Source organism: Diabrotica virgifera, chromosome 9, assembly GCF_917563875.1.
Source record: "Diabrotica virgifera virgifera chromosome 9, PGI_DIABVI_V3a".
NCBI classification, from domain to species: Eukaryota; Metazoa; Arthropoda; class Insecta; order Coleoptera; family Chrysomelidae; genus Diabrotica; species Diabrotica virgifera.
The window spans coordinates 88,572,753-88,584,102 of record NC_065451.1 but is presented as its reverse complement, the minus strand read 5'-3'; the positions used below and the strand labels follow the sequence as shown (position 1 = coordinate 88,584,102).

The 11,350-nt window shown below is 32.9% G+C and overlaps 1 long non-coding RNA gene across 1 annotated transcript; it reads right to left on the bottom strand.

Annotated features, from left to right (window-relative positions):
- Nucleotides 1–636: 636 nt before the first annotated feature.
- On the bottom strand, nucleotides 637–2,780 carry LOC126892530 (uncharacterized). Its single transcript, XR_007700892.1, has 2 exons — nucleotides 2,396–2,780; nucleotides 637–1,769 (listed from the first exon to the last, which is right to left on the bottom strand). It is a non-coding gene; the product is annotated as an uncharacterized LOC126892530 (long non-coding RNA).
- Between the last annotated feature and the right edge of the window lie 8,570 nt (nucleotides 2,781–11,350).

Below are 11,350 nucleotides of genomic sequence, written 5' to 3'. Positions count from 1 at the left end.
AATTAATAGATCCAGCAATGACAGTATACCTGTTAAGTATTAATAAGTAATTAAAAACAAAATAAATCAGAACAGAATGTATAAAAAGATATCAGAAGGGAATAATATAAATAAAAGAAAAAAAATGAACTAAAAGAACTACTGTCTTAGAACCTATAAAAGGTTGGCCCCACGTTGGGCGCCAAATGTAACAAAAATTTACCACTTTGCAGTAGTATTTGTTGAACTAAAATGATAAGATGAAATGAATGAAGGAAGGGTGATGAACTGATAATGGAAGTATGGAGAGACAGAGGCAAACTGAATAGAGTTGGCTAGCAAGAGCTGCAAGAGAACAACTTGACACTCAAGGATGGATACGGCTCGTTTGCATGCCTGTCAAAGAACAGTAGCTCAACCTAAAGAGAGATGATGACTAGAAAAGGGAAATCTTAAGATAAAAATATATGTTCAGAAAATAAATTAAATAAATATAATAATATAATAAAATAGAAGAATATAGAAGATAAATAAAATAGACTGAATTATGGGCGCCAGAAGTTGGAATGGACCAAACTTCCAGGTATCTTACACTGCTGTAAAATATTCAATATATTAAATTATTAAATTCAAAACTGGGAAAAAAAATAATTGGTATACAAAACAAATAAATATTTATTATATATAACTATCTAGATTATTGACAACCTCTAAGTTATGACAAGTGTAACTATGTAACTCTAAAATGACAATGAGAAATAATTACCTATTGTGATATAAATATAATTACCTATTAAATTATTATTGGAGTAGCTTTCCTAGGAAGCATACCCTCAACTTACATCTAGGTTAAATGACAACCCTTCACCAAATAATAGTACGAATAAAATACGTACAGCCTAATTGAATACTACCTGATAATATAATAATAAAAATACCTAATATAAATAATATTTTTATATAACTCTCAATGAGTTGACGGGTAACAAGTCCCTAAATGAACCAACGTAGTACTGGATACAAAAACCCTTTTATGACTAGTGGTTCTTAATAATAATAACAAGTAAAACTAGTACCGTCCTGAGGGGCTAGGTACTAGGGATTGATTCAAAGTTAATATAAAAAGGAAATGATTGATACGTTAACGTTAAATAATATTTGCAAAAAACTAATAAAAATTGATAAAGTATGAAAGCAAGTTAAATGATTTTAAAGTTAGAGAATTAAGACAATTATATATTTAATTTACATGGGAACAAGTCTAAAATTAATACAAACCAAGGGTAAAGAACATATATGTGTGAAGAATATTCGAGCTCGAAACTTCTACCAAGGAATTATGTAAATTTGGGGAACACTATCAACTTTAGGTATGGCTCTGATAAATTACAGTATACTTATGTTTTTGGAGGAAAGAAAAAATATATATAATTAAATTATGAAAGTATAAGTATGCTAAATGTCCTGAAAAATTAAAAAAACAGTATGTCTTTAACCGTTACAAATAAATGTCCCCAAAACAAACCCCTTTTCACAGGTTCCAATGTTCCTTGATGTCTAATACCCAAGTCCGTGGTACGAAGCTAACACCAATGTGGTGTAACGGTCCAACCGTTACTGAAACTGCCCCTCTGAGGGTTGCAGGAAGAAGAACCAAAATAAACAAGATCAAATGGGAGGCTGTATATCCTCCAGACCTGTCCCTTGTCGATTGAACCCTGGAAGTGCCTACCCGTGGTGTTGTTGGGTCTTTATAAGTTCATACGTCGTTTGAGATTTCTCCCGAAGGGCTAAAACCAAAAACATTCCCAGTTTATTTCCAATAAAACCTGTTATAAAAAGAAGTAAAAGAGAGAAGTTGACGAGGAAAGGTTTTTAGAAGAGAAGACTACAAAAACTCGACCTTTCATTGACCCCAAAAAAACCTATCTACCTTGACATTTTAACCATAGGTTGTGATAAGAGTTTTAACACATATGGCCTTGATTAGAATAGACAAGAAAACTTACAATTTAAATGTTGGATGTGATATTTTTGTTATTTTAACAAATAATATGTGTTTTTTTTTTCAAAAGTAGTTGTATATGTATTGTATAAAGAAATAGGTACTGTGGAAATATATGAACATACTAGATATGGGAAAAGAATTATGAAGTCTATAAAGTAAGATTTAATAAGTTTCAGGAAGTCATGACATAATTTTCAATAGGTTTTCAGAACTGGAAAATTTTGATGAACATAACCACATATTAAGTATATTCTTAGAGATATTTTCTGGATATATTATAGACACTGCAATATTCTACATCAAAGCCAATCGATGACTTGATTTAAATTCAATCCATAATGAAAATAATATTACAATGGCCAAAACTAGGACGCCATAATGAAAAACTAGTACACATAAAAAACATACCGGTGCAAAATCCTTCTTCTTACAGTTTCATTATATTTCGTCACTTTGATTCAAACACAAACTTAATAAAATAACTGGCAATACAGTAATAATTGAACCATGCGGCTAAAATATAATTTTCTCAATCACTTATTGTAAGAGATTACACCGCCCTTCTTGGCACTTCGCAGAGAACAATCTCCCTCCTTGCTCCGTTCGACTTGATGACAGCTGGCGACCGGCGTCAATGCCAACTTCAAAAATCTATCAGTGATGCCACAGCACCTAGGTATGACGTCATCCAGAGGATTTTGTGCGAACGGCTTGTTTTAATTACGAGAAAAATAATTTTAACCATAATTAAATAAGGTGTTCCCATTAATAATTACTTAGATAAGTGATGGAACGTCACAGTATTAATATTGAATATATTGCATTCTGAATTTGAAGGAAGAGGATCTAAGACAATATCTAATTGTTTTATAATTATAGATTCTTCACTTGTATTTAGAACTGACGTAAATATTCGTTATTTATCACTTTTAGAATGCTAGGACACAGATGTACACCATCTAAGATTTGTACGTCTGGATAAATGCCCTCGTTGATTGTAGGATTGATAACTCTTAATTTTATTATAGTTTCTGTGGTTCCTGCTAGAATTATTTTTTCTTTCTTTATTATATTGCAATTTTGTTCATTTTGACTTTCCGAGTTAGAATTAGAGCTTTGTTCGAATTTATTATTGTTCTCAGACTGAAAGTTTAAATGGGATTTTTGATTTACTGTGAGATTATCTGAACAGGATTCTTCATCTGAACAGGATTTTTCTTCTGAACAGGATTTGTTAGATAAGGTATGAAGTAGAGGAATTTGACAGTTATGGATTTCTAAGAAGTTGAACTTGTAACTAATGTTAAAAGAATCTTTCCTGATACACTCATTGCCCAGAAGGCCTCCGAATTAGATCGGAAAATTATCGGGTACAACGTGAAAACAATGATTTACAGTTATTTCTTCGTTGATTTTTAGTAATCTTGATTTTAGATCTTCGTAACATGAGACGTAATCTTATAAATATTTTAATTTAATAAGTGAAATATCTGCACCAGTGTCTAATAGAAATGAATTTGGATTTTGAATGAGTTGAGTGCAGTTAAATTGGACATAGGTTATTCGTGACAGGGACTTCGTAGGACAGGGACAGTGCATTCGTAGGACATGGTTATTCGTGACTGAATGTGAGGACTCGGCTGGATAGGGTGAGCATTTCTCGCCAACGCTTAATTGGGAGAGCTCTGATTGTTTAAAGAAAGCTCCTGAAATTGGTTGTTCATTCGCGATGTATTAGAAGTTCTGGAATTATGAGGAGAATTATTGTTTCTCTGAGAATTTTTATACTGACGTTTTCTGCATTCGTCTATTATGTGACCTTTTTGTCTTGCAATAGTTGCAGAATTTATAAGAATAGGACGGATTATAAAAATATATTCATGATTTTTATTAAAATTTCTGCCAAAATGTTCCTTTCGAACTGAATTCTTATTTTGACGACAATTATAAGGTCATGACCAGGCTTGTGACATATATTACAAGTTTTTTGCGAGGGGAATTGATATTTGGCAATTTCGGAATGAGATTTGATTTGATGGTCCTCAGCTAAGGCAAGAGCAATTGCGGATTCGAGACTTTCGGGTTTCTGCGATTTAACAAGTAGTGAGCGGTCCTTATGTAATGCTATCATGAAGACGTGCAAGGCTTGGTTTTTAAGAAGAATTTATTATTTGACGTATAATGTTTCGACTCTACTAGCATATGAAACGACATTTTCTCTGAAGTCTTGTTTGCAAGAATTAAGTTCGAGTTGCCATTGGGAGAGAGTACGTTTTTCAGAATAAATTTCTAGAAGATGTGTTTTGAGATCTGGCAAATTTTCAAAATCACGAGTATCGGTTAAGGTGCCTGCATTGTCAGTTAATCTAGTACGAATAATACGAAAGAGGAGGTCGGCTTTATCGAGAGAGACAGATCCAGCTGCTACATCACAATTTCTTATGAATTCATTAAATTTTGACTTATTTCCATCGAATTTTACCAACATTTTTTCGGCGATTTCAAGTGAGATCACATTTTAATATTTTCTGTTTTAAACGCTTTTGAAAGATCAGGATATAGAGACATAAAATAGATAATAAATGTGAAGATCAAAAATCAAACTTACAGTAATAAAATGTTGCATGGCTTCCTATGGGTCAATCGGGAAACTGGAGGTCGATGTGGACCCGGAACTTGATCTGGAACTTGGAGCTTGATCTGAAACTTGGAACTTGATCTGGAACTTGTATCTGATTTTATTTGGTAGTTATATGTGAATGCTAGTAATTTCTCGTATCTGACAAGGATTTGATCCCTAGGATGGTTGAAAATTGAAGAGTCTGGTATGGTTGTAATCGACTGAAACCTTTTTCTTCAATTATTCTCTCTTCATATCTCTCTTCACTTCGGACACCACTTTTTGTAATGGGATCTTGTCAAGAGAAATACACGTGTCGATCTAATATTTATTTACGTAGTACTTATATAAAATATGAAATAACAGTACTCTAAGTTACACTAAATATTAACTACACAAATGTTAAATGGTAGATACTGATTAATACCTGAGCGTATGTTGCTGATGTTCTGAATGGCTGGATCTGAATGATTTCCTTATTCGGTTTTCGGCTTTTTATATTAGTCTTAATTATACAAACTAATTGTTTTTAAACAATAGAAATTTACAGAACATAGTTCAAATCAATAAAAGTTGTTATTTAGACATTAGCAAATATTATGGGGAAACACTAGTGTGTTTTAATTAGATTATAATTTGGACTTTTACTCTTTGGTACGTAAATAGTAATTTAGGAAAATTTGTTATTGACGCATGAGTTTGGAAAATAATGTACAGAGTGATAGTTACATTACAGTAGTTACAGAGGACAGAACTGGTGAAGTTACTGTTACACCTTGGGTTTATATGACTGGTGGTATGTTTCTTAATTTGGCTTCAAACAGCAAGTTACTTACGTCCATTTTGGGACGAATTCGTTCGGTGTAGGAAAGTTTTTTTACAGTTTTAGCTAAAGTTAAGAAAAACAAATCGATATCATCACCAGTAGTTTGTGCTGCAGGTTGTTGCGGAGGTCGGATGTGTGACCTCATACGGTTGTTAGATTTCATAATATCCCCTAAGTCACTCATTGACTTCTCGATATTCTTTGTGCCTGACAATGTGATGGTTTAGAAAAAAACATGTACATATTTTACTATGTAAATTGTTTTCTTTGTTTAAATACGAATAAGTTAGGGGTATATAAACTTATTTATCCTGTTGAATTATGGTATTGAAATTTGTTAGAAGTTTTCCGATTTTATTTAACCCGTTTTCTGCTAGCGTAACCGTATGGTCACACTAAATGACCCCTTTTAAATATACAATATTTAACACATACAGCGATATATGCAACTAGTTATATGACCACGCTGACTAGTGATATCTATTTAACGAATGCCATACCCGGTACCTGATCTATTCGCTGGCAAAGCCATGTTATAGTTATTATTTGATGGTGTTACAACTAGAAAGCATCAAAATGGACGTTCGCTTTGAGTAAGTAATATTTTTTAATCTTATTTTTAAAGAAACCAAAAATATTTTTGAACAAATAGGATCTAGAGACATGTGTTTAAGACATATTTATATAATTTATCACAAAAGTATTGTATGAAATGCGGTAGAGCTTCTAATATTTGTTTGTGACCATAACGTCACACAGGGATAATATGTGATAATTGATAGGTTTTCTGTTTTTTCTTTTTAGACGTGGTTTTACATTAGAAGAAGCATTGACCATGACGATGAAAATATAGAAAATGATGAAACATCGGTGTTTATTTGTCCTCCAGAAGTTCATGAGGATACGGATGAAGATTCCGGAGACGAAGACGGTGGTGGTTTAGTTGACAATTTGTGTCATACAGTTATTAGCGTCAGTTGAAGTTCGAACAAATCGTAATGAAAATATGGAACAAGGAGAGGAAGACTCTGTGGATGAAATAAATACAACAGAAACTGATGAACAAGTGAGTCAAATAAATAAGGGAAAAATAAAAAATGTAGAATTTCTAAAAAAACTGAGATCAAGCAATGAATGGAGAGAGATTTGATACATAATAAAAAATTTAAAAACAATAAAAAATTTAAGAATAGATCTGAAAGTTATGAATTTTATGACATGAGTTCATTACAACTATTCGAACTATTTTTGACAACGATATGTTTAAACATATTTTATAAGAAACAAAAAAAATATGCCGCGTTCAAGAATTTTCCAGATCCAAATCTCTCCATTGACGAGTTAAAATGTTTTTTCGGAATTTTAATTTTATCCGGCTACCATCCCTTACCGGGCACAACATATTTTTGGACAACGTATTGCCCTTTGCCTAAGTATTGCCCTTTGCCGGACAACAAAGTAATGGCTACTAAAACTAGAGGTTCTGTTGATTATGTTATATTTAAAAATGACGGAATTATCTTGGTCTATATCTTGGAAATAATTGGATAATGCTGTAGTTACGGCTGTATCAACTTGCTACGGCATCAATCCTCAAAGTTACGTTAAGAGATACTCTAAACAACAGAAGAAAATTATTCAAGTACAAAGGCCTTTGATTATTGCAAAATATAATACATTCATGGGTGGCACGGATAGAATGGATGAAGATGTGTCAATATACAGAATTGGCATCAGAAGTAGAAAGTGGTATTGGCCTCTTTTTACTTGGCTTGTAGACGTATGCCTACATAACGCGTGGGTGCTTTATAAGAAGTCCTCAAAGCAAAGAAAAAAAAAACACCTAATATAGTTTTCCGCCGAGAAATTGCACAGATGTATATGCGGAAATATGGAGTTCCGCCTAGTCGTCCTGGTAAGCCCTCAGTCAGCAGGAATATTCTGTCCATGAATAGAGTGTCCGACAATCTACGATATAACAAAATTCACCATCTTATTGTTAAAGTTTCTAACGGCAAAAGACGTAGGTGTGCTCTAGAAGGATGTTCTTCTGTGATACGTACACAGTGTAAAAAATGTAATTTAGGACTTTGCATTGAATGTTTTGACATTTTTCATACACAGTAGTAAATACATAATGTATATATAGGTAATCTCCCTGTGTGACCATATGGTCACAGCGTTTTTTTCTTATGTTTATAAAAAAAATTAATAAAAACATATTTTTACGTTTATTTAGTTTCATTCCATTGTCATCTGCAGGTATATTTATGAAAAAATATATTTATTGATATTCTGGTAGAAAATGGGTTAAAATGTCATATATGTTTTAATCGCCGGTTACTTTTTTTTTTATTTTTCTAAAAGAAAATCCTTTGTGTTAGTCCAATTTCTGTTTTCTAACGCATTAGTTTCTTTTGAACATTCTTCAATTTCCTTCTTTCCGAGTAATTTTCCCATTCCAACAAAATTTTTACAATAATTAGTAAGAGTTTAGATTCTTTGGTAGTCCATTTGTTTTATTACAGTTTTTTTTGTTCCTTGTTTTTTTTTATTAACAGTACTTCTATTATGATCTGTTTTATCTAGTTTCTGGCTTACAGTCCCTGCTCAATTTAATAAACTCACTTAGGAAATTCTAGTTTCTGTGCTTTATAATCAATTATAAATATGACTATGTTAGTTATAAGTAATAAATTTAACACACGAATGGTAGTAAGAACCTTTTTAAATACTTATTGAACAAAACAAAGAGAATTATTACAATATTTTACTATAACATTAATATTTTGTTAAGCCAGCCTTAAACCGCAGTTAACCCACCCTGTTTATGCATTTTCTGGGATTTCTTCTAAATTTTCGGTATGACTCCAATTGAAAATGATTTTGTCTATCAACTGAATCTTGTTGGTAATTATTTCGTTGGCTAACTCTCTTTTTAGGCACTTCCAGACATATTCTATGGGGTTCATATCTGAAAAATATTTTTAATACTGTTAGTCGTTAATACTGTTAGAAATTTTAATACTGTTAGCCGTATGACAAGGTGCTCCATCCTGTATAAATATATTATGGCTGGTACCAAACCATTCGTTCACTGCTGGAATTAATCTTGTCTCCAAAACTCTTTTATATTCGTCTTGTCGCATGGTTCCCTCTACGATATACAAACGTCCCATACATTTGCCACGAATCACCGACCATATCATTACTGACGTGAGATGTTTAATTGTACTAATTACACACCCCTTTTCATATTTTTCCTTTGGACGTCTTCAGATAAACTGGTCCTTGCATCCATAATTTGAAATGTGACTTCATCGCTGAAGCAAACCTGTGAATGTGAATAACAATTATAAAGTTTCAAAAATAAAATTATTTTAACAATATACTGTACTCCAATCATCAATAGACCAGTCTTTATGGATCTTGGCCCAAGCTAAGCGTTTTTGAGCTGTTGTGGCGTTATTTTGGCTTCTTAATAGGCTTGCGACATTTGAAGCCTATGCTATACAAATTTCGACGTTTGGTGGGCACCGATACTGAGCACCCTTCTTCCTCCAACTTATTTCTTAAATCTAGTTTTGTGGCCCTTCTGTGGGTTAATAACTGACGACTGGGCTACACCACATTTTCGTGCTAGATCTCTCTGACTAAGTTCTATCTTCTCTGATAGAGCGCAATGGAAGATATTTGCTCAACACACAGATCTTTACATTTGCCCATCTGAAAAATTCCAATCCAAAATTAATCGTCTTGTTTCATGATAAAAAATTAACTAAAATCAAAAGTAACACTAGTATGTAGTAATATCAATATGTACTAGTGCAAATGTTAAATAAACTGCCAACAAATTTCTATTTTAAGTAAAAAAAATTTAAATTTAAAACAATTAGTTACTCTACACTTTAAGCGCCTTGACTGTCATCTGTAAATTTTTGACAATTCTAATAAAAATTTATACCGTTTTTTTACGGTAACTATGTACCTACCTATTTTTTACGCAACCCATTCAATACCTCAGTTTCCAAGTTAGTATACTTTCAATCCGATTGAAATAAAAAAACTGAAATTTTTATGGTGACTCCAATAAATTGAGCAGGGACATAATCGTTATCCAACTCATCATCAGCAAAATCATTGACCTCAATTTCGTCTAAAAATTTTCCTTCCATTTAAATTGTCTTTGCTCAAATTAACTAAGATTTTACTAATTTTAACCAACTGCATGGTTTCATCTTCTAGTCGATAATATTTTCTGAGCACACGAATATCGTGACCTAACAATTGAGCGAAGCCATCAATCATTGTCAGGCTATCAATCATTGTCAAACATTGTCGAGGCCATGTTCATTATCTTTTAGGCAGGCCGCACATCAAAGAAACATGAAACGTAAATTACGTTTCATGGAAATAAAACACTGCTAAACAAATACACGTCCGGCCATTTATGAAAATCTCCGAAAATAAAAATGTGTCATGAGCATGAATCACACTCGTTTCATTGGTAGGCGGACTTTGAGATTTATTTAGCAGTGTTTTATTTTCATGAAACGTGTTTCACGCTTCATGTTTCATGTTTTTCGTTTCATGTTTCTTTGGTGTGCGGCTTGCCTTAGAGTTAGCAATTGTACCATAGTACTAACGTGTTTCCTAATTTTGGTTGATGTGATAGTATCAGAGAATTCGTAACCTGCTTTTTTAGCAAACGAAGTAATCAGGTCAGAGGCTCTATAAAAAACCTCTCACATGTTGTAACGATAGATACAAATAGATGTTAGTTGAATCTAAACCGCAATCTGCTCTTCTACTAATCAGAAGATTAATGCTTTCCTGAATTTCATTAGTCAGAAGAATAGGAACTCCTTTACCGCGCTTTCCTTTTATAATTTGACGTTGAAAACATTTATTAAGTTGTTTTTGTTTCTGTTAACCCTTCGTTTGGCAAGAATATGACAGCTTAATAAATTAGTTATTTTCAGGATCTGGGTATCTTTTTTTTTAATTTTTAGTTAACTTGAAAAAAAAATTAGAAGTTATCCTTAACGTAGGGGATGGCGTCTACTGAATCGGTTATTTCGAAAAGGCCACATCTCCATTAATTTCACAAAATGAGTTAACTTCGCCATTTTGTTCAGAATATCCTCTTGCTTTATTACACGTGAAAACGCCACATATCGGCTATTCGTTACTATTAATCTTGACAGGCGTATTTCTCTGTTTATTTCGAAAAGGCCACTTCTCCGGAGATGTGGCGTTTCCGAAACAAACTGCGCGCGCCGGACATGTGATTTAGTGGTTACGGTCGCGGACCTTCCTAGTTTCCTAGACCAGTTGTTGACGATTACATTTAGTACGATTAGGTTCCATTGTGTATTTTATATGTACAAAAATGAGTAGCTCTGATAGTGAAACCAGTGTTATTATTGAAAATAAACAAAGGAAAAGAAAGAAAGGTATTATTAATCGGGCAGTGTATAAAAGTGAAGTTATTAAGAAGGCTAAAGTTAAGGGCCAAGCCCATATTAATCACGTGGGAAAACAAGTTATGGCGCGAAAAACTGGAATCGACTGTACTTGTCGCAAGAAGTGTTGTGAACATTTTTCGGAAATGGACAAGAATGCGTTGTTAACGTCGTTACATGACTTTGATGACAAAAACTCATAAGACTCATACTTACAAAATATGATCGAAGTAACTCCCATTAAGAGAGAGAGAAAATCTCAGAATGCCATTAAACGTATTGAGAGACCCAATAATTTTTTGTTTCATGTTTGTTTTAAAGGAGTACGTAAGCAGGTATGTAAGAAAGCTTTCTTAAGTTTATATGGTGTTGGCGAAAAGCATGTCAGAAGATTATGCCACCTACTAGTGACTGGATCCACTCCAAGAGATAATAGAGGTAAATCTGTTAAA